Below are 20438 nucleotides of genomic sequence, written 5' to 3'. Positions count from 1 at the left end.
GATCCTGTAGCCGTGTTTGAGTGTCTTGCCTTAATAGACCGGTCATGCTTGCTTACCGCTGCTAGAGAAGGACTTTAATGTGGGTTATGCCTCATAGTCCTGCGGCTGACATGCCTTAATGATACTTTCTTTTCAATGAAACATTCACTGAATGTGGCATGAGAGTAGAGAGGCAAATCAAAACATTAGAGCCTGTCTTTCTTTGAGGACATTGTGGTATTGAGTAGTAAATAAATAGCTAAGTAATGACACTACTAACTGAAATACTAATATGGAAGTTTATTTCCACCAAGGGATTCCGGGTTTACATTTCAAAATTCACACCTTTTTCTTACAATTCTGAATTCTTTTCTCAGAATAGTACAAGTTACTTATCCAAACAAGTAACGGTGCTATAACTGTTTTTGGCACATTATGTTGCACATGCAACTTTACAGCTAAGCAAACTGAAAAACAAAAACAAAAAACGTCACCCCTCCAACATTTAGGTACAAAGTAGTTATCTACTCTTTACTAGTAATTTGTCGTGTAGCTAACTACTTCCAGTTATAGCAGTTTAGGTTCCCACACATATGAATATAAATATATACAGGAGGATGAGAATAGTCAGTTCTCTGGCACTCACATATCTAATGTCTTCTTCAGCCAACTCTCTCTCTTTTTCTAGTTATGGTTATATTATTGCAGTGTGAGTAGACAAATGAAAACATTTGTCTGCCAATAGCAAGACCACAGAAGTCTCTCAACATGTCCAAATCTCACACTCCTTCATTTCCTTTCATGTTTCATCTTTGATGAACACACTCTTACAAAGCAGTAGACAGACGTCTCATGGTCCCTCCACCACACACACGCTTGTTTCTCACACTGCAACACACCCTTTATCACTCACTCATACGAGGCATATTAGTGCATACTAAAACTATGAGTTTAAGAACATATTCAGAAGTAAATTAAACAAAAACTAAATTAGACTAACAACTAAAAACTAATAAAATAATACACAATAAATGTGTTTTCTTCAATCATCATCATCATCATTACTTGACATCAGGTCAGAACCCACCTGCAGATGGCAATATAGCATGTGACGCAGGTTAATTCAGACATAATGTTTTGGTACAAAAAAATGGAACAAAATAAAATTGAAGAAATTGTTTCTTCTAGCTTTTGTTTTTTACTTTATATTAAAAATAAACTGATTAATTTAAAATAAAATCAAAATGTGACCATGAAATAAAAACTTCAGCTAATAATACACTTCTGAAACATAGAAGTTAAACTGAAATAGTACTGAAGTAGATAGTACTAAATAGTTACACAGAACATTTGCACGCAAGTACGCAAACATTGCAAGTGCCTCATGTGTTCTTGTATGATTGTGGCAGTAACAAATCTCAGTACTCAAGTGAGTTATTTTTTAAATGTTCATAACTTCATAGAGCAAACTAGCCATAAAAGATGAGAGATCAACTATTGTGGCAACTTTAGGAATGCAGTTTGACATATCAGAACATGTGCAATCAAGCTTTTTTCATTAGTGTTCACATCCGTGTCTTTACACCTGTATAACCCCTAAATCATCTTGTTTTTCACTATCTACAATCAATTCTTGTCTGACACATTTATAAACAGACACACACACACACAACTGACTGATCTCACTGATCTCTCACGACTCACTAAGCATCTTTACCGATGACACATTACATGACCAGAGCTCAACAAATCAGCACTCCTACAGCCATACCAGTGATTTTTGAGGTTATTTGAGATGTTTGATCTGCTGATCTGGGTCTGCAGGGTCCTGGTTCTGAAATGGGTGTGAGATTGTGTACGTCCGCATGAGGTCAAAATGTTACAGGGTGTTGTTTAGTCCCTTAATGGAGGATTAAGCTACATAACTCAAATCTCAATCAATCAGAGCTCAACCTAAATAACATCCTAACACAGTTGGGTAAGACCGAATCACAACACACACACACACACACACACACACACAGTTTGCGTGATTGTGGTGGAGTCTATCATTTGGGAGGATTGAGAGGATATACAGAAAAAATAACACTAGGCATGTTGGCACTGACTTTTAAAACACACACGCAGCTTAAATCTAGTGCCAAACCACTGGCACTAAGCTGAGACGCACTGTGCAATTATGGGAGTGTGTGTGTTTGTGTGTGTGGGGAATCTTGTCTAGTGGAGGCCCTTGAGAAATCTGTTTTCAATCTGAGCCGCAACATATTACAAACACACATAAAAAGAGAGAGAACACAGACTAGATAGAGATACGGATGTTCTACATCAAGCCAAAAAACACACACGTCCCTGAAGAAATTAAACAAATCAATATTCCTCACAATGATGAATGAACAAAGACAGAACACAACTTTAAAAAGGCTGTGTGAGAGAAACAGATATTTTGAAATATTAATAATAACCCTGTGTATTAAACTTTGGCACATCTTTCACAATTTGTGCTACAATATGAATTATACCTGTTTCCTAATCCTGGGGTTTTTCAAACAGGGCTCCAGGGAACCCAACGCAAGTCAGTGCCACGGGGTCAAAAAAGATGATTATAAATAAATAAGAATAAAAATAAAAAAAGCATTCTGCTTTCTAAAGAACTTGGTGACTTGGTGTAAAAAAAAAAAAAAAGATATTTATTCTATTTAGTGTAAAAACTAAAGAAATAAATTATAAATAAAAATAAATAAATAAAAATAATAAAAATAAATATATTCAGCACAAAAACAAAAACAAATGTAATTTAAAATAAAACAAATCAATTAAATGATTACAATAAATTAAATAATTAATCAACTAAATAATTTGTGTTATTACATCCAAAAACGGATTAAAAATCCCATTTAATTCCATTAACAAAAATAGTTTCATGTTTCATTTCTCTTTTATAACTTTAACAGTAATGCTGGGTAGGAAGAAACAATATCGTCAACATTATAGAAAGTAATTTTTCCAATAACATTTCACATATAAAATATCTTGAATATTTTTAATATTAAATAAAATATATTGCTGCCTTTATATTTTAGAAAGGGGGTACTTTGGTCACATCGTGGGATCAAAAAGTTTGAGAATTTCATACCTGCAATATTTACATCAAAAGACTCACAATGAAGGAGGGACCCAAGCCATTTCTAAGTACCAAAATATCGTAGAGACTTGTAAATGGACCCTAAACACCAAGCAGCAATCCAGAAAACCCTAGATTACAATACAGTAACACTTGTGGTGAGTTTCACACTGTCATGCACAGCCTTTCTTCAGAAAACGTATAAATCTACTAAAAGCTTGTAAAAAATTCTGACATGTAGTAATTATCCTATCACACACACACACACACAGCTGCCATGCCTAACAGCTATTTTAACCTATGACCTTCAAGCTTGTTATTGTTAACACACATCGGCATGACCCGCACACGTGCTGTTGTATTAACCTCTGACCCCACGACATGCCTCAGTAGCCTCCAGGGAAACACTCTTCAAACAAGAGCGGGGGATTACTTTCACACTAACACAGCACCGTATTACATAACACCCAGATCCCAAAAAATACACAACCGCTGTGAGCATTACGCTTCCAGTGAGGAAACCAAAATGACTTGACTTCCGGTTAAGACGGGTACTGGGACGGGTAGTCACTCCTGTGAAGAGACTGCAGACGAGGACGGGTACAGTGAGAAATGTGCTGCAATGAAAACAAACGACTCAAATGTGTGATTGGTGGACAGTCCAGTCCAGAGAAAGACATCTTGTGTTAGGAAGGAGGACACTGCCAGTCATCAGTAACACTGAGACACACAAACACACTTGTTCTGATTAAAGCCGACAGACCACCAACACTCACGCTCGGGCATGTTGTTCTTGTCCTGTTTGTTGTTTACTTACAGCATGGCTTTTTTACAGAACCTACTGAGCTGCTTGCTTAGGCATCACGCTTTATGCTTTACAGCGGGGATTCACTAGCTTTTTCAAACCCCTTTAACCTAAAATATTCATTTAAAGCACCCCTTGTGATTTTCAGTTAATATTTCAATAATATGACAATACAATCATGTACGTTTACATTTCTCTGATGTTAATTAATGGTTACATAATATGGAGGTAATTGTTTTTTTTTAATTATTATTATTTATTTAATAATTATTAACTTTTCATCAAGTCACGAAACCCAGCTTTATGGAAAAGTTGAATATTTTTTACTTTAGTTTAACTTGATTTACTGAAACAACTAAAACTAAAATAAAATTAACAAAAACTATATAAACACATTAAAAAAATAATAATAAAAATGAAGAAAATTATTATTAAAATTTACACTAAAATTAACATGAAAACTAAAAAACTAAATGTACATATTAATAAACACTTTGAGGTTGTAAATAAAACAAAAATTTTTGGAATATGTTTCAGTCTTTCTATTTAAAATTTGTTAAAATCAGTTTCTGAGTGAAAACATTTTCTACACTCATTTTTGTTTCAGTATAGAGTCTTGCATGTGCTTCACAAGAGAGGAACTATTATTTGTGTCCTTCATGGAGTTGCAGCATAGAGTTTCTTTCTTTCGCTGTACATTATAACTCTCTTTTTTCCAACCTTCCAGTCATTTTTTCCGAGCTCTTAGTCCAAACAGAAAAAAATGAAAGCGGTGTGTTATATAGAAACAAACCGGCTGTAGGTTTTACTTTGCTATATTACCTTTCAGATGTCTCCCCCTCCGATGATTTCATTAGACCCTGCAAAGCCTCTGAGCATGTGAGCAGGTATAAATTACTCTCATCTGGGACGGCCAAAGCACAATCACTATCTTCTGCAGCACTACCATACTCTCTCTCTCTCTCTCTCACACACACACACATAAATATATATATGAACTGCAAGAATCAATCATAGTCCAAACAAGGAGCCCCTGTGGTGCCAGCAGTCCCCTGCTGGTTAAGAGCCGCCTACAGCGAGTACACCCACAAAGACACACACATATGCGCACACACAGGTAAGAAAACATGAAGAGAGCGCAAAAGAGTGAAAAAGCACACGGAAAGAATAGTTTTCACAGATGTGGAGTTATCTGACGCTCCGTATGGAAAATCTTCATCATGCTGAACCTACGGAGAAAACACGTCACCACCGCACACTCAAATACAGACATATACCTACAGCACACATGTGCATCACTGGTCAAAAGTTATGACGCATGTGACTCAAAAAGCTTAAATGCATAAAATTAGATTTGTAAGCAAAAAATTTTGTTTACATGACAAAACATACACATACAAATTACCATTAAAAAATTTGGGGTTGGTAAAATTTTTGAATGCTTTCTTTTACTCACCAAAGCTCAGTTTATTTAATAAAAAATACAGCACAAACATATAATTGCTAAACATTTTTAACAATTTATAATAACTGTTTTCAATTTTAATATATTTTAAAACAATTTATTCCTGTGAGGCAAAAACTTGAATGGTATTCTATACAATTTAGTGCTGTCAAACGATTAAATAAAAGTTTCTGTTTGCATAATATGTGTGTGTTTTGTGCATATTTATTATGTATATATAAATACACACACATACAGTATATATTTTGAAAATATTTACACGTATTTACATGTCTACATTTATATTCATATAATTTATATTATAAATAAATATATGCAATATATAAACAATTTTTTTCTGAAATATATACATGCATGTGTGTGTATTTATATATACATAAATACATTTTAAATACCATTAATCACGATTAATCGTTTGACAACAACTTACGTTGTTATTTTATAGCTTTGGATATTTAATGATTTTAAAATGTAAAAAATAGCATAAAATAATGAATATATAACAACAATGAGTATGTGTGTCCAAATCATTTACTAGCAGTGTACATTTAAACATAAATCTAAACCAGAAGAATGACTATTTTTAAAGCCTTTTCTTATATTTTCAACTGGGATACTGGTGTATTACATTGTGTTCACATAGACAGTGCTCGTAGTAGCGTAATAGATGATACTCTCACACTTACAAAAAAGGTTAAGCATAGTAAAATCATTTAGTATAAGTAAACGTTTTAAAACACCAAAGTTTCAAGTCTCTCTTTAATCCTTCGTACCTTTCCTACCTGTCCAGAGATGTTGTGCTTCACAGCTCGCTCTGTGAATACTAAATCGATTGCAAATGTGCCTTCTGACTTGTATTCCTCGTTGGCTATAACATTAAGGGCTCATGGAACATTTTCTTGGCAGGAGACCCCACTTTTTTACCGTTTCCTTCATCTCTCCTTATTTTTTAAAGGCGCACTCTGCTGTTTTTTATACCACAAAATTTTGGCTTGTGCCAATGGGAAAGAAAAAAATACAGTGAGTCTCCGGAGCCCTTGGAGAACATCAAACAAGTGTGTGTGTGTGTGTGTGTGTGTGCCATCTGATTTACCTGCAAAGTAAACGAACAGCAGAGAGAAATATTGTAAATGAAGAGCAGTCCTGGGCTCTTGCAGTGCGAGCATGTGGCTGACACACGGCCTGATCCAGTATGTGTGTATGATACACTGTGTCTAATGTATAACGTATACAGAGCTCTCAGACTGGACATAACGCACGTACTAAAGCACTTTTCATAACACAAATGACTGAGTCAAGATTGGGGGAGTGGAGAGAGAGTACAGTGTGTGTAGTCGATGTGCTTGTGTTGGCAGTGTTTCAGCATTCCACATTCCAGTGTGATATTCTGCACTGTGACCTTAGAAAACCCACCACACACACACACACACATACACAGAGCGTTTTCCTTTGACACCAGTGTCAAATTCTCCACCTCTCTTAATTCAGTCTCTGATTTCTCTCATCAGATTTTTAACCGTAGCCTTTAACCTTCCAGTTCTCTATTTCTCAGTCTGACTTCCTTCCATGTCAAGCCGTGACTTGTAAATATTCAGAGGGATGGTGTGTGTGTGTTCTGCTCTCAGAATTCCCCACTCAGATTTGTGTGTGATCAAACACTGGATTAAAATCCATCACGTCCTGTTGAGCTCTGATAGTTACTAAAGAATATTGAGGTTCCCATGTGCTTGAGTCCTACAGGCAAGAACGTCTATTCTCACACACACACAAGTTTTTTCTGGTGACAGCTGCAGTTACACACACACTGAATGCTTACACTCACCCCATCTGAGAATTCTACAATCAACTTGACCTCTAGAACTCTCAGAATTATGTTCTCAAGTATTCTAGAACCCTTGGATTCATGTAGAACTCTTTTTGTTATTATGTTCTCAGAGTAATGTGCTAGGATTCTCAGAGTACTGTTCTAGAACTTTCAGAATAACGTTTTAAACCCTAAGAGCAATGCCACTGTACAGCACTCAATGATCTAGAATCCTCACCAATTAACTCACTATAGCTCTCATAATAATCTTCTAGAACCCTTAATACTAGAACTCAAGAGTAATTTTCCAGAGCCCCAGAGTAATTTGCTAGAACATTCAGAGTTATGATAAGTACTACTTTATAGCACTCAATATTCTAGAACCCATTCTTAGAGTAAGTAATGTTCTAAAACACTCATGATAGCAATATTCTAGAACTATCAAGGCAGCCTGCTAGATGTCGCAACAACAACATTCCCTAACTCAACTCAATTCAGAATAAAACTTACTATAACTGAGCACTTAAAAGTTTGTACTTATAGAATGGACTTGTTATATATTTTAAAATCGGAGTTATCAATACAGTATAACAAGATATCCGTTAAAAGGATTTTGCATATTATATTTGTTTTGCATTAGATATTTGTTTTGCATTAGCTCAATAGTTCACTATTAGCTTGCTAAATAGTCACACCCTCCTCATAAACTGTGTTAACCTTAAATGACCCAAGTTGGCTTACACAGAACACCTTCAGGCACTCTTTGCACACATCAAACCCTGCATACGCACCTGTGTGAATACGTCAAATGCCTGAATGTGTGTCAAAGAGAGAAAAAACTCTATAGAGAGAATGTGACAGAGAGATTAAGAGTTCTGAAGATAAAAAGCAGTTAATCCTAATCAGCACACAGACACAAATACACTTAAGAGGTCAAACACACAGAGACAGCATGTGAGCACATGATCCAGATATCACTCGTGTTTGTCTGTATGCGTTTAAACACTTTCACTTCCTTTAATCAAGGGATCCACTCCACAACCAAAGGTGAAATATGGGACTACACAAACACACACACACGTTTACTAAGCTGTCTAAAAGACTCCTTTTGTTTTTCAGCCAAGCTAATAATTTGTACAGACTAACCCTAATCCAAAATCTAACCCTTTTGCAAATAAATAAAATACAAAACTTTTTTCACACACATACACAAACACTGACGGTTGATAATACACTTTGGGGTGACTTTTTAAAAAGAAATTAATGCTTTTCTTCAGCAAGGATAAATTAAATAGATCAGAAGTGACAGTAAAGATATAATTAGTTACAATTATAGGAAATATAATTAGATACAGTGTTTCCCCTGCCATTATCTTAGGGGGGTGGCCCGCCCCCCTTGAAGGTCAAGTTCATTTTATTTGATTTTCACAAGAGAAGTCGTTTAAAGTTACCTTTCCTATAGAATAGGTCTATACCTTGTTCTTTTATTAAACTAAATAGCCTTATGTTATTTGTCTTATTTACATGACGGCATGTTATTTCAGTCTCTACATTACATTCACACTCTCTGTATCGCACACAGCGGAGTTCCACCCCGATGCACGCACACACACACACACACATGCACAAACGTGTGCGCACACACAAGTGAGCCCACTCCCACTAGTATTTTATTTATTTATTTTTTATGCATTTAGCAGAGGCTTTTGTCCAAAGCGACTTACATTGCATTCAAATTACAGTTTATACATTTTTATCAGCTCTTGCTTTCCCTGGGAATCGAACCCATGATCTTAGCGTTGCTAGCGCCATGCTCTACTATTTGAGCTACAGGAAAGCATTTGTAAATATTAAGCCGCAAAACGACTATTTAAATATGACTTCTGCCTGTCTCTGTGTTAATGTATGGCACAGACGCGCGGTTTTGTTTACTACTCGTACAGAAGCGTGTGTGAGGCTTGCAGTGATATTAACGTCTGCCGCCTCACTAAATGAGGACATAAACACAGAACAACATCTCCAGAACTGCTCTGAGAGTCACTTCATGAGCATTTGACCATTTCATTTGAGTAAAACTATCCTCATATCACATACACACAGAAATGTAAAGGTATTCACGGCAACCCGTCAAAATAAAATTTGGGGTTTCAATTGTAGACATTGTGGCAGAAATATATTCCTATTGTTCAGTAGAATGTACGTAATAGCCTACTAAAATGATTAAAACCTTATTTTTAAGTAATAATCATAAAATATGTCTTCAATGTTTTAATTGTAATATTAAATCCCCTTTATTTTCCAAAAAAATTAAAGATTTGTTTAATTTTAATTAAAAGATAAATAAAATGTTTTTATGCCATAAAAAAAGTGTAAAAGATACAATGGTTTTTCCAAGATTGCCCAGTCATTTGATAGACATCTTATGAGCTACAGGCCAGAGAGAGAAATATGAAGGGCTTATGTATAATAAAATGTATAATATTTATCTTCTGCTCTTTCTAAACAAGCTTGTGACATGCTAGTATAAGGAGCCAGCCAGACTATTTGTGTGTATTCTGCAAATAAGACTAGCACATGCTCCCTGCCAGATGTGAATTATTCTGTGTGTGTGTGTGTGTGTGTGTGTGCAGCATGCTTAAACGTCGCTCAGCATCATTTAAAGCCAAACGCTTATACTGTAATGCTAAAATTTCCTGACCAGATTTCCTGCACACATACACACTCATACAGGCCTTGTGTGTGGAGGTGTGTGTTAAGTTTTCCTTCACTAAATGTCTCCACAAGGATAGCAAACCCTGAAATAATCTACATTTTTGGGACCACCCAACGGTCTATATGTATACATAGGAGTATTTATGCTAAATATCTCTTAAATATTACTGCATTCTCCTCACACACAGTACATGCAAATACGCACAAAATAAGAAATATTCACAGACGATGCAACTGTAATTTGAACAAATCATTTGAGGGCTTTCTGGTCAGTGTGAATATTTGGCTTTCAGCGGATGGAGCAGATATTCAAATTTGTTTGCAGTTACAGAAAACCAAATAAAATCCTTGAACTGTGCCATGCAAAACCACTATCTTTGTTTGCGCAATGGGTGTGTACATGAGTGTAAATGTCCCAGTGCCTGTTGCAAAAGGAGAAAGATTGCAGATTGCATAAATAAATGTTTCTGAGCTCTGATGAAATCCAGAGAGCTTGTCCGAATAGCTTAAGGTGGTATTAGTTTGGCTCCGAGACTAAACGTGGCCTACAGATGGATATTTGCTTCATGGCTGCAGGGCTTTTAATGTGACAGAAAGATTGCAAATCATATGCATGCAGCTGAATATTCATGCGAGACGAATGGTGCGGTTCAAAATAGAGTACTGTACAGTCGTTTATTATGGACGTGCTCTCTTTCTTTCTCACGTGTAGGAGGCAGCTCCGGGCAACTAGCCATGCGACAAATAAATGTGAGACGCTGAAAATCCTCTCTATTTGTAAATGTATATTTCTCTCTCCCTCTCTTTCTTACTGATGTGGTGCTTAAGATATTACCCTTAAAAACCCATCTGAGAGAAATGTCTATCCCAACGCTCGGCCGCAGACTCCATGTGAACTGTCGTTGCCCTTATAGAACCCTGAATAGAGCCCAGACAAGGTATGTTGAGTTATTTGGTTGCCATGACACCAGCCTAAATCAGAGCCAATCCTGCCGCTGCCAACGGACTGTGGAGGCGGAGCGTGTTTGTGTGGGACCGCTGTCATTTTGCCATAGTTTTTGTTAGAAAACTCTTTTACAGACTTTATGGTAAAAATCTAATATTTCCAGAAAAGTTGTTAACTTAATAATAATAAAAAAAAAATTGATTTGTAAAAGTAGAAAGTATAGACCAGAGTATAAAAAACAGTGTTTGCAAGGCAGTAAAAGAATGGTGTTTTAATCATTTTTGTTTTAATATATTGATTATACAATAAAGTTTGGGTTTGGTAAGATTTTATTTTATTCAACAAGCTTGAACTAAATTGATCAAATGCGACAGAAAAGACATTTGTAATGTTACAAAATAAAAAGATTGCTGAAAAAAGTATCATGGTTTCCACAAAAATATGAAGCAGCACAACTGTTTTCAGCATTGATAATAATAAATGTAAATAATTCAGAATAAAACAATCCTTAAGCAGAATGTTTGAGGAACATCAATATATAATGTGCATGTTGATAGTTGAAAAAAGTTTATAAAAATAAAATTACCAGTTCACAATAAATGTATTTTCTCTTCTAGGGGAAAAAACCCAAGACATTGGTTATTGTCCTGCTCTTTATGACCTTCCCCTGCAACCAATCAGCAAGTATCAAAATCACACAGGTCACAGAACGTCTTGTCAAGCCATTTTATGTTTTTTTAAATAGATAAAAGTAGCATAACCTTTGCCGAAAAGTATGCAAAAAGAGAAAAACAGAAATCTGAACACCACTCAGACCAACAGGTGCCAAAGCCTCGAACACACACACACTCACACTCCCAAATGTATGCCAAAACATGTACGTATTCAAATACACAGCGATTCTTCTACGTGAACTCATAATTAAGCACACACTGAGCTCAACACACCCATATGCACAAACAAAAACGCTTCTGTATGTTGATGCATATGTATAAGGCCCGGAGTGATCTAATGCAAACACACAGACACGCAAACACTTTATATTTGCCTATTAACATACTAATCATGTGCTATCCCACCATCACTTTATCCGGTGGCATACAGGGGCCCTCTGTCTCGGCACACAAAAAAACACACTTTATTTCTCGCACTCGCTCTTTCTCTCGTTTATCCCGTTATCTCTGTAAACAAACGACAGACTCTCCTCTGCTCCTACAGAGCAGGGGGGTTTGCCTTTCATTGTTTTAAGAGCGGGAAGATGCTCCCGACTGATGAATGGGGCTTTCTGGACCTGAGAGCCATGAAGCTTTACACACTCATTTACAGGCCTATTTTTCACACTCTTATTATGAAACACACACACACACACACACAGCCTTTCTTTCCCTTGTTATCCCATCCCCCTGTTCCTTGCCGTTTTCTCTCCGGTTTCATCCCTTGTTCTCTGCGTCCTTTCCCGCTCACCGAAACGGGCGGCCTAGATCTGTGTCCAAACTGCTTTCCAGGCCTATTCCCTTACACACAAACGCATGCCAGAATTGATTCGCTGTGTTTCTGTTGTGCTTGTCAACTGTTTTCCCTTACGGTTGACAAAAAAACACAACACCTTCTCTCTTTCGCATGCAGTAAGTAACACCAGAAATAATTTATTTATGACGGCTCAGCCTTTCACGGAGGTAGACGGCTGAGCTTTAAGCCTTTCGTGCATCAGCTGGAAGAGTAAAAGTTTGGAGTGGTGAAGCCCATGGGAGACCGACAGAAACTGACCGACAGAAACTGACCTTTAGGAAACGGCTCACGTTATTCTGAAAAACCTGTGGTGTTTTATTTTGGTTTTTAAACGAGAACGTACAGCGTCCCAGCAAAATAAATTAACGAAAATACAGCCTGAACAGCAAGAAACAAGTTTTATTTAAAAGGTGCACTCTGTAATATTTTGCACAATAAACCATTTTACAGTACCACAAACAGTACTGAATGTTCATTTACACAGGATTTTATATTTTAAGGGGCAGGTTTTATTCCACGTAAGCGAGTCGTCTCATTAAGGCTGACATTTTGATATCATCTGACCAAATACTTTTAGATTTTTTTATATTGGTAACCGTTTGGTTTTCAGACACTTTTACTAATGAAATTAATCAATCAAGACTGTGATTATAGTGCACTTCTACAATGGGAACAGAGATAGCTTTTTGGAATCAATTAAATATGATTCAATAGAATCAGGGGAAAAAAACTGAATCATCTGGAAGCTTTTGCATGATGCTGTTCTAATTTTGCAACAACAAAATTACAAATTGCACCTTATTAATTAAATTGTTAATAAACACTTCAAAAAGACTAGTTATAGTAATGCATTCATTAAGTGAATCGGTCAAAATGAATGAACTGACTCACTGAAAAAGCAAGTCACTGAACCTTTTGATACATTAACAATATTAATAATTAGCCTATATAAAATGCAGCAATATAATTATACAATGTGTTTAAACATAATTTACTTTGATAAATTATTAAATAACTTTATTAAAGGTGCCATAGAATGCATTGATACAATATTTTACATTGTTCTTTGATATCTACAGAGAAGGTATGTGGCTTAGGTAAAGACAAAAATTCTCCAGAAACAGTTTTACATGTTGATTTACAACCCTAAGATTTCTCCCCAGAATGAAACGGTCTGTTATTGGCTTATTTGGAAGGGTCATGAATAATAATGAGCTCTGCTCTGACTGGCTGTTTCACAGTGCGGCTCATTTCAGTAGCTCACAGGAATGAAACACGGGGAAAACATATATTTCAATACTTTCTTGCGCAGTTATATCGTCGGGTAATTATACTGTAAATAAAATGCGGGCATCAGGGAGCCGCTATTAATATGCTGGGCATTGAAACTGCTTTTGAATGCACGATCACGTTTTACTTTCAGTTTCAAGATTCGCGATCGCACGTACTCTGTTTATACTATGGAGCGGCAGTACTTACCACATATTTCACAAGATCAGATGCTTGTCAGTGGTGCTCAGGATCTGTAAATCATTCGCCATCATCCACAGGCATCTCTCTTTACTGTTTATGCACTGTAAAAAATCCAACTTTCGAAAAGTTCTACTAACCAATGTAAAAAAGTAGCCTGAACAAAGAATTTTTAGTAGGAGAAGTCAGTTTAATTTTTTGTGTGAACTGAACAAAAATACTCTAAGCATGTCGCTAACAAAAGTTGTTTTGTTTACCTTACTTAGATACTCAAGTATTTGTTGTAAGTATTCACAACATATCCAAATCTTCTCCCAACTTTTCAAATTGAGTCATCTGAACAAACAATTTTACATTGAACAACATTGCACAAGTTCCCAGCATGCATTGCAGCTTGAAAACATTTTATGCTAATTATTACTAAAATATTATAATTGTTTTACATTTTACTGGCTTAATTTATGCTCCTGCTGCTGTCGTCACTGTCAGTTAGCTGTCATGTGGATTAGAGTTCATATTTTACTGATTTAAAATTTGTTGATCCTCACCATGGTTGAGAATCGTGTGCTGAGGTACTGTATATGTGCATCTCATAACAACTTGTTAATCACATATGTCTATTAACATAAATGTTTGCCTTTAGTATTAAGAAACAAATGCTACTCATATTATGTAGAAGGCTTTGAAAACAAACATATATTTAAAAGAAAGAGGACTGTTAAAAAAGATTAGCATTGCTAAATGCTAAAACATCTTTAGTTGCTCTAACAGATCTTTTAACACTCAGTAAACTGACTTTTATTCATTAGATGAACTTTTAAAGTTTTTAAGTTGTCGGTTGCTTGTTGAGTTAACTTAAAAAGTTGAATGTGATAGGTTGCCTTATTTTTGTGAGTTAGGTCAACTTTTTTTTTTTTACAGTGTGTGGTAAGTAAAATCTTATGTACTGTAACAGGCTACAGCTAGCAAGGAGCTAACCAAGTCCCTTTAGTGCGTTATTTTATTAGAACGCGTTGTTTGTTTTCCATGCCTTTCTGAATACAGACACCAAAGCATCCCTGCACTTCACATCCCCTGCACAGCCTGGAACATAACATTTATTTCCATGATCTGCCATTTTCGCTGTTGTCCTCGCTCGTATTTCTTCACAATACCTGCAGAACTTCTGATGGTTTGGCTGGCGGCTGGCCTAGAACATGGGCAGGTATATGCAAATGTTGGGGGCGTAACTATTAGTGATCCCGACTGTTACGTAATAGTCGGTGTTATGTTCTGATTCACCTATTTTTCAGTGGTCTTTTTTATTCACAAGATTTACATAAGAAGGAAGAAACTATGATGTTTGAGGCTCAGTGTATGTCATTTCCATGTACAGAACTGTTATTATTCAACTATGCCAAGGTAAAGACAATTTTCCATTCTATGGCACCTTTAAATTAAACTTGTTTTTATCAATTTTATTTATTAAAAGAAGCGTTAAAGGAATTGTTCAGGAACCAGAATTGCTAAGTGGAATCAGAATCCAGATTCCTGTTAATGAGACGGATGAAAAATGCCTGTGCTGATTAAAAAGAAACTGTCTTCGATGGATCAAGGAAAAAAAAAAAGCAAGCAAACAAGCGCCACCTCCCCGCACACACACGTCCATGCAAATATGCAAAACAAAAATCTAATTGTATAAAAAAAATAATTGACGTAACTGTTGAGCTGAAAATAGGAGGACATATCAAGACGACGGGGGCGACGCTGGGGTTGAACCCCCGAGAGAGCAGCAGAGAATGGGTGAAAAGAGAGGGAGAGGGAGAGGAAGAAAGGATCAGAGGGAGAGTGCTTGGCAGCGATGAGCTTCTGGCACCTTCTACATAGAGCTCACCGTACATGGTGCCAAAAAATGGCAGACGAGGCTGCCCCCGTTCCCTCGCCTTTTCTCCGTCTCCCTCTCTCTCGCCCCTCGGCGATCTTGATCATCCCTTTCTCCTCTTTCTAAAGAGGTTTTATCTAATGAGCTCCATGAGAATTCAATCTAACTGCACTAATGCAGAACTTCTACTCCTATAGACTGGAGTTATGGCTCAACTTTCCACGGCTGTTGCGTTGTATTTGCGTGTGTGTGTGTAATGAGTAGGCCTGCGCTGTTACTGAGCTAGGCATTGTGTTCTCTGACTCGTAACCAGAGTCGTTGTGAGTGGGCCACATTACTGTCTCTCTCTTTTACTCTCGAGGCACGCAAAAACACTTTTTTGGCTTTTTGGTTTTAAATCATTCAGCCTTCTGATAATAATAGGAAATGTAATTTTACAAAAAATATATATATATTTTAAATAAACATTTGTTTTTTATATATATAAAATATGTTTTATAAATATTAAATATATTTTATAAATATTAAAATTATATTTTTTTAGAAAGACTTTTTTGAATATTTTTGTGTGTATATAATACACACTTATTTTAAATATATACATTTTAATATAAATACATATGCATTTATGTGTGTGTGTGTGTGTGTGTGTGTGTGTGTGATTTACTCTAAAAAATAATATTCTAAACGTTTTAAAAATGTGTGTTTAGAATAAGAAAATAAATAGTAGAATAACATTAAATAATTAAAAAATTATTTATATACATTATGTGCAATATAATGATTCAATGTGTTAAACAGCATTAACCTTCATATATTTTTGTTAAAACATTTGGTTACACTTTATTTTAAGGTGTCCCTGTTACAGTGTAATTATACATTTAAGTACTAAATTTAGGGTTACGGTTAGGATTAGGGTTTGGCTTAGGGTTACTTGCATGTAATTATGCATAATTTATTGTTATTATAATAGTAAGTACATGTAACGTGTAACAAGTACACCTTAATATAAAGTGTTACCAAACATTTTAATGCATGAAATGACTGCATAAATAAATAAATATGCAAATAAATATTTGAAAATTTAAATCTGATTCACAGAAATTAATGGAACTTACTAAAACTCTATTAAAATCCATCTCTATTATAGATCTGTTATATTTCCATTATACGAAAGGACTGATATTTCAGAAAGTTGATAATGTCATACGCAAAATCATCTCAGGTAAATTGAAAATATTCAATATATTGTTTAGCACAATGTAGGATACACAGATTTCATGCTTGACACTGATACAAAAAAAAAAAAAACACTAAAGAAAGAGCAGCTGCTGTGAAGAGAAAACTCAGAATACTCTTTTTAACTTTTCCTTCTCTGTCTGTTCCTCATGTGGAGTTAAATCAGGTGCTCATTCAGTAGCTGATACCGGTTTGTTTGTGCTAACATGTTTCACTTTTACAATCCTTCCTTTGTGCTCTTAAAAAGCCCATAAATGTCTGTGGTGTGTAGGGAGCTGAGAAAGTAAAAACCAGAGTTACACACAGATCTACGTTTATACTTCACATCTTTCTTGGAATGAATCAAATATAAAGGCTTAAAGATCACAAAAATAGTCAAGAAATGCCAGAAGCTTAATAGAGCTGCGGTGGCATATTTAAGCAATAAACCCAAAGCTCAGGTGAGTCAAAGCCGAGCACAATCCTAAATATAGGACAAATGTAGGATTACGGAAAATGATGCGAGGAGATTCTACAAAAAAAAAAAAATCTGACCTATGACCCAAGGAGGTGAATTTTCCTTCCATTTCAACAGTCTATCAGACTTTCAGAAAGAGCCAGGAAGACATGAAGAGTGACAAAGAAGAGGAGACACTTGGAAGCGGAAAGAGTGATGAAAGAAAGAGAGAGACGCGTTATGTACACTGGCTCGAAGTGAATGACGACTGCTGAAATAATCTGTTTAACAGCTATTCTAAACATTTCATTTCCAAACAAAACATTCCCACAATGCCGCATCCAGACAGAGAGAAATCCCTACTGCACGCTCATTTCAGAAACGGGTCAAGCCTTAAAGTCCAAGAAAAAGGCATTTTTTCATAACAATAAATTAAGCACAATTAGAAAATAGTAATAATTACTAAATCAAGCATTTTTTTACAGAAAACAAAATGGTAATTTATTACTAATCATTTGCTGTGTAATAAGTTATTTAAAAAAATTATCACGTATACTGAATAAATTATTTAGCAGAAAAAATAAATGTATTAGCTGGATGGATGTTTTATTAAGATTTTTCTTATTTAACAGCCATTTTTTATTTCTAAAGAGCTGCAGTTAAATGCACAAAATGGCAGAAAGCACATTTTTCACACCTTTTCAATGGTTAAATATTAAATTTCCTGTGTGGAGTGTTAAAGTAGGGAAAAGTTTAAATTATGTTCTCATAATAATGATATATTAGCAGCACTAACAATAAAAAAGTCCTGGATATAAAATTAATATTCTCTTTACCCAAAAGCCACTTCCCTCCATTAGGACGACTTTCCCCATAATCACCATTCTTAATAGAAACATCTTTAACACACATTTACCTCCAATACACCTGGATTACTACTTAGAGTCTTGCATAAATAAACAATTCATTTCACACTTCATTCAAAGACAGAAATATAAGTCTAAATTTAGCAAAGTGTGGAACATTTGAGTCAAATCCCAAAACCCTGTCAAGCACAGGGCATTGGTTAAAGACTCGGGCCTCAGTTCAAACTCTGGCGATCCATTTCCTAGGCATTTAAAATGGAAAGCATTTAATATGAAAAAGTCAAACTCTCCAGCTAGCTATCAAAGCAGTTTCAAGAAAAAATTGTTTTAGGCTTTATTTTTTTTTTATTTTTTTTTATGGGAACGGTTACCTCTGTGTTTTAAAATACCAAGAAAGAGAGCTGAAAATGAGTGCCCCGAGCACATACACACTCATAGTCACACACACATACATGCATCTTCCCGCACCAACGGCATTGCAATAGTGCCAACTAGAGCAATTACTGTAGCGACTCCTGTAGCTGTCCTTTCACTTGTTCTCTCTCGCTTTCTTATGGACACAAAAGAGGAATATTCGATTTGAGAGTGTGACAACGAAGGCCACATTTAATAGTGATAAACAAAGAGTTTGTTCTGCAAATAAACAAATCGCAAGGACAAAAAAACAAAGCAAACCAATAAATTAAACAGCTGAACTGTAGCATTCAAGACAAAGAATGCAAAGATTTTTTTTGGCACACACAACAAATACCTGATTTGAACTGTCAGGCTAATTCAAATTAGGATAATTGTGGTGTTGGTTAGGAATGCACAACTGAAATCAATAATAAAATAACAGCTAAAGAAAATACTGAATGCCCTCAACCAGAGCAGCACATGGGACTGTGTGCGTCTGGGGTTGAGAAAGGCCCCCTGAGCTCTGGCAAACGATGCCAAGGGCCGCGGGATTGCGCGCGGCTGCCCTGCAGGGTGCCAGTCTCCGGCGAGGCTATTTGGAGCCTGATAAAAGCGGCAGTGCACACTGGAATTAGCCTGATAAGATAAGACCGCAACACAGCAGCAAACATTCTGAACGGGCAGCGCGATGGCCAACCCTGCTGGGCACAGAGTGAACCAGTGCGTGCGCTGACCGAGAGACTGAAAGACAGGCAGCAAACTGTTCAGCTGCTTTCAAATTCAGCTGCATATATTTTGTTAATGGCTCTTTTATTGTCTTTAACTGAAAACATGCCAATTTTTTTCCTCATAATTGTGGTTTATTTGCAGTACCACAAAATGAAAATGAATTAATCACAAAAGTAAAAAAGAAAGAAGGCAAGAAAGCAATTTCAGATTTGTAATAACAGATTATGGATCTGTTGGCCTGAGTGTGCTTGGCCAGTCAGATCTTGTGCGCGTCAGAGAGAGTGTTAGCCGTGTCAGAAACACTGTTTGGCAGTAAACGTATCAGACCGTGCTAGTAACTTATCCAAATACACACACTCGCTCCAAAAGGATACGACTCTAAAACACACTGCCAATGAGAGATGGCAAGATGGCACCGAAGAACTGAAAAGGCCAACCGTCTTGTGTTTTCTTGTGAATACAACCAACATAATATTTATGTTAAACACCGTCACAAAACAAAAAGAAAACATCTTATTATAAACAATAAATCACAACAATTATGAAAATACCACATGAAATACTATGACCAATGGTAGAAATGTATCAGAGTTATTCAGATTTCAGCAGGGTTTCCAATTTTTGAATTAGGATTTTTTAATTTCTGGAAAGGATTTACGTTTATTAATCTCAAGAATTAATAGATAGAGTACTAATGTCTCCATAAGGCACAAAATCATTCAGATTTTAATGCAGTTGGATAGAATTTCTTCTATAAAGAGCATGACCAGAGAGATTGTAAAGTAAATACAAAAATTTGCATGCTTTTAAAAAATTGCTTTCAATTTTTATGACTTTTTATGCATAAAAATCACAACTTTAAAACGGTCCTTGTGAGTGTACAAATGTTTCCAAAAAGCACAGAATCATCTTGAGAGTTGAACGCAGCTGAATAGGATTTCTTCCATACAGAGCATAGCCAAAGAGATTATAAGTTAAATACATAAATTTGCATGAATTTTTAAAAAGCATGACTTTTTATGCCTGCAAATCACAACTTTAAGAAGTAGTTCTTATTATTGTACGAATGTTTCCAAGCAGTTCGATAGGATTTCTTCTAC

General features: G+C 35.8%; 1 protein-coding gene across 38 annotated transcripts in view; it reads right to left on the bottom strand.

Moving 5' to 3' along the window:
- The window catches only part of LOC306874034 (nuclear factor 1 X-type-like), a 103981-nt gene that overhangs the window by 35020 nt on the left and 48523 nt on the right, over positions 1-20438 (bottom strand). The gene's annotated exons all lie outside the window — the stretch shown is intronic.

This window comes from Barbus barbus (genome assembly GCF_936440315.1).
Source record: "Barbus barbus genome assembly, chromosome: 8".
Taxonomy (NCBI): Eukaryota; Metazoa; Chordata; class Actinopteri; order Cypriniformes; family Cyprinidae; genus Barbus; species Barbus barbus.
This window is presented reverse-complemented; position numbering and strand designations above follow the sequence as displayed.